The sequence below is a fragment of the Arvicanthis niloticus genome, chromosome X (assembly GCF_011762505.2).
Source record: "Arvicanthis niloticus isolate mArvNil1 chromosome X, mArvNil1.pat.X, whole genome shotgun sequence".
NCBI lineage: Eukaryota > Metazoa > Chordata > Mammalia > Rodentia > Muridae > Arvicanthis > Arvicanthis niloticus.
In genome coordinates, this window is record NC_047679.1 from 17,514,491 (window position 1) to 17,526,294 (window position 11,804).

An 11,804-nucleotide genomic window follows, 5' to 3' on the forward strand; every position below is an offset into this window, starting at 1 on the left:
TATTCATATTTTAAACTCTACATTAAAAGATGGTATGTTCAGTTATTGCCAACTCCCTACTGGTTGAGAAAGTACTGATGAAGTGAAAAATGCCATAAACCAAAGAACCAAACCTAAGGTGAGAGTTTTCTTGAGAAGCAATCAAGCAAACATACAAACAAAACCAACTCATAGAAGTGGATATGCTTATCAGGATGGCGAATCTTGACCACTAATATGTTCTAATAAGGAGTTCTCTGGTGGAAGTTTAGGTATCACTTAAGTATTCTATCATATTATCTGCAAACGATGATATTTTGACTTCTTTCTTTCCTATTTATATCCCTTTGACTTCCTTTTGCTTTCTAATTGCTCCAGCTAGGACTTCTAATACTATATGGAATAGGTAAGGAGAGAGTGGCAGCCTTGTCTAGTCCCTGATCTTAGTAGGATTGCTTCAAGTTTCTCTCTATTTAGTTTGATGTTGGCTACTGGCTTGCTGTATATTGCCTTTACTATATTTAGGTATGGGCCTTGAATTCCTGATCTTTCCAAGACTTTTACCATGAAGGGATGCTGAATTTTGTCAAATGGTTTTTCAGTATCTAGTGACATGATTATGTGTTTTTTTCCTTTGGGTTTATTTATATAGTAAATTACATTGACAAATTTCCATATATTGAAAAATTCCTGCATTCCTGGGATAAATTCGACTTGTTCATGATGGATGATTGTTTTGAAGCATTCTTGGATTCAGTTTGCAAAAATTTTATTGAGTATTTTTGCATCAATATTTATAAGGGTTAATTGGTCTGAAGATCTCTTTCTTTGTTGTGTCTTTTTGTAGTTTAGGTATTAATGTAATTGTGGCTTCATAAAACAAATTGGGTAGTGTTGTTTCTGTTTTGTGGAATAATTTATAGAGAACTGGTATTAGGTCTTCCTTGAAGGTCTGATAGAATTCTGTACTAATACCATCTGGTCCTGGACTTTTTATGGTGGGCAGACTTTTAATGACTACTGCTATTCCTATAGGGGTTATGAGACTGTTTACATGGCTTATCTATTCCTGATTTAACTTTGGTATCTGAAATAGTTCTAGAAAATTGTCCATTTCATCCAGATTTTCTAGTTTTGTTGAGTATAGTATTTTGTTCTAGGATATGATGATTTTTTTTTAATTTCCTCAGTTTCTGTTGTTATGTCTCCATTTTCAGTTCTGATTTTATTAAATTGGATACTGTCTGTGTGACCTCTGGATAGTCTGGCTAAGGGTTTATCTATCTTGTTGATTTTCACAAAGAACCAGCTCCTGGTTTTGTTGCTTCTTTGTATAGTTCTTTTTGTTTCTACTTGGTTGATTTCAGCCTGAGTTTGATTATTTCCTGCTGTCTACTCCTCTTGGATGAATTTGCTTCTTTTTTCTAGAGTTTTCAGGTGTGCTGTCAAGTTGCTATTGTATGCTCTATCCAATTTCTTTTTGTAGGAACTTAGAGCTGTGAGTTTTCCTTTTAACACTATTTTTATTGTGTCCCATAAGATTTGGTGTGACGATCCTTCATTTTCATTAAATTCAAAAAGTCTTTAATTTTTTTCTTTATTTCTTCCTGACCAAGTCATCATTGAGTATTGTGTTGTTTACATGTACTTCAACAGAGGAATAGATACAGAAAGTTTGGTGCATTTACACAATGGAGTTTTACTCAGCTATTAAAACTATAAATTCATGAAATTCTTATGCAAATGGATGGAACTAGAAAATATCATCCTGAGTGAGGTAACCCCATGACAAAAGAACACACATGGTATGCACTCAATGATAAGTGGTTATCAACCCCCCACCCCAAAAAAAAGTCTGCAATACCCAAGATTCAACTACCCAGGAGGTAGAAAACCTAGAAAAAAAATCAGGAGTCATACACACAAGTATCACCATCAGAATACAAGAGATAGAATAGAGAATCTCATGTGCAGAGGATACCATGGAAAACATTGACACAACTGTCAAAGAAAATGTAAAATACAAAAAGCTACTAACCCAAAACATCCAGGAAATCCAGGATACAATAAGAAGGCCAAACCAAAGAATAATAGGTTTAGATGAGGGTAAAGACTCCCAACTTAAAGGACCAGTAAATATCTTCAACAAAATTATAGAGGAAAACTTTCCTAACCTACAGAAAGTGATCTTCATAAATATATAAGAAGCCTGCAGATCTCCAAATAGTCTAGAAGAGAAAAGAAATGCCTCCTGCCACAAATAATCAAAACATCAAATTTACAAAACAAAGAAAAAATACTAAAAGCAGTAAGGGAAAAAGGTAAAGTAACATGTAAAGGCAGACCTATAAGAATTATACCAGACTTCTCACCAGAGACTATAAAAGCCAGAAGATCCTGGACTAATATCATACAGACCCTAAGAGAACACAAATGCCAGACCAGACTACTATACCCAGCAAAACTCCCAATAACTATTGTTGGAGAAACCAAGATATTCCATGACAAAACCAAATTTACACAATATCCTATCACAAATCCAACACTTCAATGGATAATTGGTGGAAAACTTTAACACAAGGATGAAAAGTACAACCTAGAAAAAGCAAGAAAGTAATCTTCCAACAACCCCAAATGAAGATAGCTACACAAACATAATTCCATCTCCAATAACAAAAATAACAGGAAGCAACATCCATTTTTCCTTAATATCTCTTAATATCAATGGACTCAATTCTCCAATAAAAAGACATAGACTATCAGACTGGATACATAAACACAACCCAGCATTTTGCTGCATACAGAAAACACACGTCTGTGAAAAAGACAGACACTACCTCAGAATAAAAGGATGGAAAACAATCTTCCAAGCAAATGGTCCCAAGTAACAAGCTGGAGTAGCGATTCTAATATCAAATAAAATTGATTTTCAACCAAAAGTAATCAAAAAAGATAAGAAAGGACACTTCATATTCATCAAAGGAAAAATGCACGAAGATGAACTCTCAATTCTGAACATATATGCCCCAAATGCAAGGGCACCCACGTACATAAAAGAAGCTTTACTAAAGCTCAAAGCATACATTGCACCTCACACAATAATAGTGGGGGATTTCAACATCCCCAATGGATAGATCATGGAAACAAAAAACTAAACTGAGATACAATGAAACTAACAGAAGTTATGAACCAATTTTCTTAACTGCTATCTATAGAACATTTCATCCTAAAACAAAAGAATATACCTTTTTTCTCAGCACCTCATAGTACCTTCTCCAAAATAGACCATATAATTGGTCACAAAACAGGCCTCAAAAGATACAAAAAGATTGAAATAATCCAAGACCACCATGGACTAAGGCTGGTCATTAATAATGACAAAATCAATGAAAGGCCCACATATACCTGGAAACTAACAATGCTCTACTCAGTGATGACTTGTTCAAGGAAGAAATAAAGAAAGAAATTAAAGACTTTTTAGAATTTAATGAAAATGAGGACACATCATATCAAAACTTGTGGGACTCCATGAAAGCAGTACTAAGAGGAAAACTCATAGCTCTAAGTGACTACAAAAAGAAACTGGAAAGAGCATACACTAACAACTTGACAGCACACCTGAAAGCACTAGAACAAAAAGAAGAAAATATACCCAAGAGGGGTAGACATCAGAAAATAATCAAACTCAGGGCTGAAATCAACAAAGTAGAAACAGAAAGAACTATACAATATATCAACAAAACCAGGAGCTGGTTCTTTGAGAAAATCAACAAGATAGATAAACCCTTAGCCAGACTAACCAAAGGGCACAGAGACAGTATTTGAATGAATAAAATCAGAACTGAAAAGGGAGACATTACAACAGAAACTGAGGAAATTAAAAAATCGTTAGATCCTACTACAAAGATCTATACTCAACAAAATCAAAAAATCTGGAGGAAATGGACAATTTTCATGACAGATACGAGGTATCAAAATTAAATCAGGAGCAGATAAACCATCTAAACATTCCTGTAACCCCTAAAGAAATAGAAGCAGTCACTAAAAGTCTCCCCACCAAAAAAGTCCAGGGTGAGATGGTTTTAGTGCAGAATTCTATCAGACCTTCCAGGAAGACCTAGTACAAATTCTCTTCAAACTATTTCATAGAATAGAATGAGAAGGAACAATACTCAATGCGTTGTATGAAGCTACAATTAAGCTCATACCTAAAACACACAAAGACACAACAAAGAAAGAGTGCACAGACCAAACTCTCTTATGAATATTGATGCAAAAATACTCAATAAAATTCTCACAAACCGAATCCAAGAACACATCAAAGCAATCATCCATCATGATCAAGTAGACTTTATCCCAGGAATACATGGATGGTTCAATATTCACAAATCTATCAATGTAATCCACTACATAAATAAACTCAAAAAAACCACATGGTCATCTCACTAGATGCTGAGAAAGCCTTTGACCATATTCAGCATCTCTTCATGTTAAAAGTCTTGGAAAGATCAGGAATTCAAGGCCTATACCTAAACAAAGTAAAAGCAATATAGAGCAAGCCAGTAGCCAACATCAAAATAAATGGAGAGAAACTTGAAGCAATCCCACTAAGATCAGGGACTAGACAAGGCTGCCCACTCTCACCCTACCTATGCAATATAGTACTGGTAGTCCTAGCCAGAGCAATTAGACAACAAAAGGAAGTCAAAGGGATACAAATAGAAAAGGAAGAAGTCAAAATTTTACTATTTGCAGATGATATGATACTATACTTAAGTGACCCTAAAACTTTCACCAGAGAACTCCTAAACTTGATAAACAACTTAAGGAAAGTGGCTGGTTATAAAATCAACTCAAACAAATCAGTAACCTTCCTCTACTCAAGGGATAAACAGGCTGAGAAAGAAATTAGGGAAATGACACTTTTCAAAATAGTCACAAATAATATAAAATACCTTGGAGTGAACCTAACCAAGCAAAAGAAAGATCTGTATGACAAGAAGTTCAAGTCTCTGAAGAAAGAAATTGAAAATCTCAGAAGATGGAGAGATCTCCCATGCTCCTGGATTGGCAGGATTAATTTAGTAAAAATGGCCATCTTGCCAAAAGCAATCTACACACTCAATGCAATTCCCATTAAAATTCCAAATCAATTCTTCATAGAGATAGAAAGAGCAATTTGCAAATTCATTTGGAATAAGAAAAAACCTGGATAAAGAGAACTATTCTCAACAATAAAAGAACTTCTGGGGGAATCACCATCTCTGACCTCAAACTGTACTATAGAGGAATAATGATTAATACTGCATGGTATTGGTACAGAGACAGGCAGGAAGATCAATGGAATAGAACTGAAGATCCAGAAATGAACCCACACACCTATGATCACTTGATCTTTGAAAAAGGAGCTAAAGCCACCCAGTGGAAAAAGAACAATATTTTCAGCAAATGGTGCTGGTTCAACTGGAGGTCAGCATGTACAAGGATGCAAGTAAATTCATTCTTATCTCTTTGTACAAAGCTCAAGTCCAAGTGGATAAAGGACCTTCACATAAAACCAGATATACTGAAACTGATAGAAGAGAAGGTGGGGAAGACCCTCGAGTACCTAAGCACAGGGTAAAATTTCTGAACAGAACACAGTGGCTTATGCTTTAAGATCAAGAATTGACAAATGGATGCCAGGTGGTGGTGGCACATGCCTTTAATCCCAGCGAAGGCAGAGGCAGGTGGATTTTTGAGTTCGAGGCCAGCCTGGTCTACAGAGTGAGTTCCAGGACAGCCAGGGCTACACAGAGAAACCCTGTCTTGTAAAAACCAAAAAAAAAAAAAAAAAAAAAAAAAAAAAAAAAAAAAAAAAAAAAAAAAAAAAAAAGAAGAATTGACAAATGGGACCTCATAAAATTGCAAAGCTTCTGTAAGGCAAAGGACACTGTCAATAATACAAAACAGCAGCCAATACACCGGGATAAGATCTTTACCAATCCTAAATCTGATAGAGGGCTAATATCCAATATATGCAAAGAACTCAAGAAATTAGACTCCAGACAACCAAATAAACCTATTAAAAATGGGGTACAGAGCTAATCAAAGAATTCTCAACTGAGGAAACTCGAATGGCCGAGAAGCACCATAAGAAATGCTCAACATCCTTAGTCATCAGGGAAATGCAAATCAAGACAACACTGAGATACCACCTCACACCAGTCAGAATGGCTAAGATCAAAAACTCAGGTGATAGTACATACTGGCGAGGATGTGGAGAGAGAGGAACACTCCTCCATTGTTGGTGGGGTTGCAAGCAGGTACAACCACTCTGGAAATCAGTCTGGTGGTTCCTCAGAAAATTGGACATACCATTACCTGAGGATTCAGCTATACCACTCCTGGGCATATTCCCAGAATATGCTCCAACACATAACAAGGACATATGCTCCACTATGTTCTTAGCAGCCTTAATTTATAACAGCCATAAGCGGGAAAGAACCCAGATGTCCTTTAAGAGAAAAATGGATACAAAAAATGTGGTGTATTTACACAATGGAGTATTACTCAGCTATTAAAAATAATGAATTTGAGAAATTCTTAGGTAAATGGACAGAACTAGAAAATATCATCCTAAGTGAGGTAACCCAATCACAAAAGCACAGACAGGGTGTTTACTCACTGATAAGCAGATGTTAGCCCAAAAGCTTGGAATAGCCAAGACTCAACTCACAGACCACATGAAGCTTATGAAGAAGGAAGACCAAGTGTGAATGCCTCAGTCCTACTCAGAATTGAGTAACAAAAATACTTAAGGGAGCAAATATGGAGTCAAAGTGTGGGACAGAAACTGAAGGAGGGGCTGTCTTGAGACCATTCCACCTGGTTATCCATCCGATGTACAGTCACCAAAGGCAGACACTGATGTGAATGGCTGGAAGTGCATGCTGACTAGAGCCTGATATAGCTGTCTCCGTAGAGGTCTGCCAGAGGCTGACACATTCAGAGGCAGATGCTCACAGCTAACCATCCACTAATCTGATCAAGGGTTTCCCAATGGAGAAGTTAGAGAAAAGACTGAAGGAGCAGAAAGGGTTTGTGGCCCCATGAGGAGAGCAACAACACCAACCAGCCAGAGTTCCACAGGGTCTAAACCACCAGCCTGGGAGCACATAGGGAGGGACCCATGACTCCATCTGTACATGAAGTGGAGGGTGGCCTTGTTGTACATAGGTGGGAGAGGAGATCCCCAGTCCCATGAAGGCTGAACACCAAGTGGGGGAAATTTGAGGGTTGGGAGGTGGGAGTTGGGGGTTAGGTGGGGTCACATTTTCATAAAAGCATGAGGAGAAGGGATGGGATAGGAGGTTCCTGGGTGGTGGGCAGAATAAGGGTAAGGGGATAAAATCTGTAATGTAAATATAATATCCAATAACAAAAACTCAGTATACACAAGTATATGATCCATAACAAAAGAATGTTAAATTTTATTATACTAAACAAATATATCTAATAAACAAAAATCTCAAATTATTAACACTATGATATATACAAAAGGCTTGGGGAAAATGAAACAACATACTCTGAACGAGCATAAGATGAAACATTCAAAATGAGTGAAATTAGTAAAATAAAACCAGCAGTTTCAACTAACTAGGCCCACCAAGAACTCTCAGACACTGAGCCACCAACCAGACAGCATACACCAGCTGATATGAGGCCCACAGCACATATAAATCAGAGCACTACCTGGCCAACCCTCAGTGAGAGAACCTAATCCTTGAGAGATTTGAGACCCCAAGGAGTGAGGAGGTCTAGTGAGGTGTGGTAGGGGGTGGGGGCATCCTCTTGTAGATGGGGTGATGTGGGAGGAGGTATGGGATGAGGAACAGTCAGAGGGTGGACTGAGAGAGGGATAATGACTGGACTGTAAAAAAAGATTTAATAATGATAATAATAATAATGGAATTTAAAAAAAATTGTACATGTTATCAATGAAATGTCTTCCAATATCATTGCACAATTCTGTCTTAGATATAATAAAATGTTTTAAATTGAGTTTGTCTCAAAATGCATTTTTCCTCAGTCAATTCATGATGGTAATTTTGCAGGGTATAGCATTCTTGACCCACAGTTTATTGCTCTCATATTTTAAAATATTTCTCTACCTTCTACTATGGCATTTAGGGTTGCTGATAAAAGTCTTGGGTAATTGAAATATTTCTCTTTGTGTATGAATAGATGTTTTTCTTTTGCTCCCTTTAAAATTATTTTTTTACATTTTATATTTGATATCTGGGCTATAATTGGTTGTGAGCAGTTACTTCCTGTGCCCTTAAGATGCTATATTCTGTGCTAACAATACAGGTAATCTGCACTAAATAAGGAAGAAACTCAGGGTGAGGATTACCTACACTGTTATGACACATTTGCACATTAGTTATAATTCTCATCTGATCTTGGGATCATGTATTTGTAATCACATTTTAGGTTATCTTAGAAGGGAGAATTTGCTGCTCTGGAATACTGCCCCACTACTATGCTTGCAGTGGGAAAAAAGCACCAAAATATTCATCCTTCAAAGTGTGACAACATACACACAAAACAAACAAACAAACAAACAAATAAACAAACAAATGTGTCAAAAGCCTATAAAGCCAGAGAAAGAGGTAGAATGTCATGACCCTAGTTCTCAGAACCTTAGCTACTCTTGTCTACCATAGTAAGTGTCTAGCCAACTGGGACTATCACAGTGGGAAGCTGCCTCAAATCAAATTGAAACATAAAATCAAATAGATCACATTGGAAAGGTTTTGGGATCCATCTATGGACATGGGAACCTTGCAGGTCACACAGAGTGGAGAGGCCATGGATTTGATCATACACAGATATACTAGATGCCTGGTCTTTTCTTTCTTCTCTTCTGTAATAATGCCTTATAGGAAACATGCAGCTGATCAGTTTGAAGTAACTAAGTTCTGATGACTTTGAAAGGAGGACTCCAGATATCAGAAATACTGGTGCTGTTCCAGCTCTACCAGAAGCCACACACTCACTAGAAACTACAGTCTCAAAACCATGGCCTTTGTCTGGCTCCATATCAAAGCCCATAATCTTGTGAGTATACTCCCAGTCTACTGAAGACCAATCTGGTACCAGGAAACTCAGATAAGACAAAACAAATACCCCCAACCGGTCCTCAACTACAATTCTTCTGGCTTCCACATCTTTACCCACAACCCTGTCAGAAAACTCCTGCTCTACTGGAGCCCAGATCCGTGACAAGAACTCCAGGTAATGCCACCTAGATAATGAAGTACAGATCTAAACAAAGAATTCTTAGCAGAGGAATTTCAAACAGCCAAAAAATCTTAAAGAAATTATCAAACTCCTTAATCTTTAGGGAAATGCAAATGAAGTTGACACCGAGATTCCATCTTACATCCATCAGAATGGCTAAGATCAAAAACAATATTGACCGCTCAAGCTGGTGAGGGTCTGCTGCACAGGAAATATTCCTCTTTTGCAGATGGGAATTTAAGCTTGCACAGCCACTTTAAAGGTCAAAATGGTGATTTTTAAAGAAAATTGGGAATCTATCTACTGCAAATGAATAGAACTATAAAATATCCTGAACAAGGTAACCCAGATGCAAAAGGACAGGCCTTGTATGTACTCACCTATAACTGTATATTAACCATAAAGTGCAGGATAAACATGTTACAATCCATAGAACCAAAGAAGCCAAGTAACCAAAAAACTGCCCAAGGAAAGATACTTGAATCTTTCTCGGATAAGAAATAAAATAGGTATTGAAGTTTTATGCAGAGAGGGAATTAGTTGGGAGAGGGGAGAGGGGAGAAGAAATAGAACTGAGCAGGGGGATCAAATATAGGGAGGACATCAAAGAGAGAATGGAAATATGCGTTGGGAAGCTGAGGAAATCTCTAGGACCTGCCAGAGACCTGGGATATGGGATGGTCCAGGATTCGATGGGAGAAAAATCTAGCTGAGACTTTTAGCACAGGAGTCTGAAAGTCACCAACTCCTATAGCCAGGCAGGACTCCTAGGGGAGGTATAAGGACAGCAAAGCACCAGCAAAACCTTCAACCCAAAAATGTGCCCTACCTTCACGATGTGCAGGGACAAAGATAGAGCAGAGATGGAGGGAATGCCCAACCAATGGCTGCGCCAAATTGAGACCTATCCAATGGGCAAGAACTAATTCCTGATTCTACTAATAATATTGTTATACTTGCAGAAAATATCCTACCATAACTATTCTCTGAAAGGCTCCACCCAGCAACTAATGCAAACAGACTCACAGACCCACAGCCAAAGACAAATGGAGCTCAGGGAGTCTTGTAAGAGAGTGGGAGAAAGGTTTAAGAAATATGAAGAGGATAGGGAATACACAGTAAGACCAACAGTGTCAACTAAACTTGGCCTTTGATGGCTCCAGAAAATGAACCGTAAACTAAAGAGTGAGCAAATGCTGGGCATAGGTTCTCAGCACATATGTATCAGATGTGCAGCTTGGACTTCATGCAGGTCCCCCAACAAATGGAGAGGGTGCTGTCCCTGAATTTGTTACCTGACTGTGGATCTCATTCCCATGACTGGACTGCCTTGTCTGAAAGCCAGTGGTAGAGGATGCACATATTCCTGCAGACATTTTGTGCCGGGATTGAGTGATACAAGGGTACAACCTCAAGTCAGAGGACAAAGGCGGGGGGGAATGAGGTAGAAGGTGTAAAGCAAAGGGAAGCTAATACTGTAATGTAAATTGAATAAATAAATAAATAAATAAATAAATAAATAAATGAGTAAATAAATAAGAAAAAGACCTTAGGAAGATTCCATTCAATAGAAGATAGCAGGATGGACAGACAATCCAGGGAAGATGTAGAGTCCAGACTTGGTTGCATCTATAGAAGATTATAAAATGGATGAGTGAGAGATGCAAAGAGAACTTATACCTTTGGGATTGTTCCCATACCCTTGACAGGAACTGTGTACAGATGAGCTCTGTAGGTTTTTTATCTTATTTTGTTTTCTGAGGCTGGTGCTTTTTTGTTCCTATGTTAGTATTCAACTTTAATTTTCTAACACAGAGCTTCATATCCCTTGTGTCTTACAGTATTGGGAACTTTGCTTTTACAACATGCTCAAGATACCAACATTTGCTTTCTGTCAGTGATCCTCAAATCTCTGACAGTTTTGGTTCTGGGCAGATGACTATCACATTTGCTCTGCCTGTATCACAACTGAAGCTGTCACTTTCTGTCTACCACCATTCTCACTTTCACTATCAGTGTATTTCTGTCTACTGCCTGGGTTTTCATTGCAGCTCATACAAACTTTATCTGTGCCCACCCCTCAGCCTTGAGCAGGCATGAACGAGTCATTTACCACAGTAGACCAAAACAATAGGACCTAGGAGGCATTGCAGGTGGCTTTGGTGACCAGCAGTCTGCTACAGGAGCTAAGAAGAATGGACCGCCTGCTGAGCTTGCCTTGACACCTCCAGGCTGCTATCCCCTTACCCAGCCAGAGAGACTCTGGGGGTGGAGCTTCCTCTTTATATGTGAAAACAAAATATTAAACTGTGGGCCTTGATCAGAATATGTTGTCTTGGCCCCATGTTTTCTCTCACCCTCCATTCCCATTTCATCCCCAGCCTTCCTTCCAGGTGAACCTGGTTACCCATAGCTCCAGGTGGCTACAGAATGGCACCAAACATGGGGCCTGAGAACAGAAGACCAGCTGACAAACACTGTTTTGGGTGGAGCTCCACAGAAAATGGAAATAGAAGAGTATCCTGAGCACTTGGTGAGCA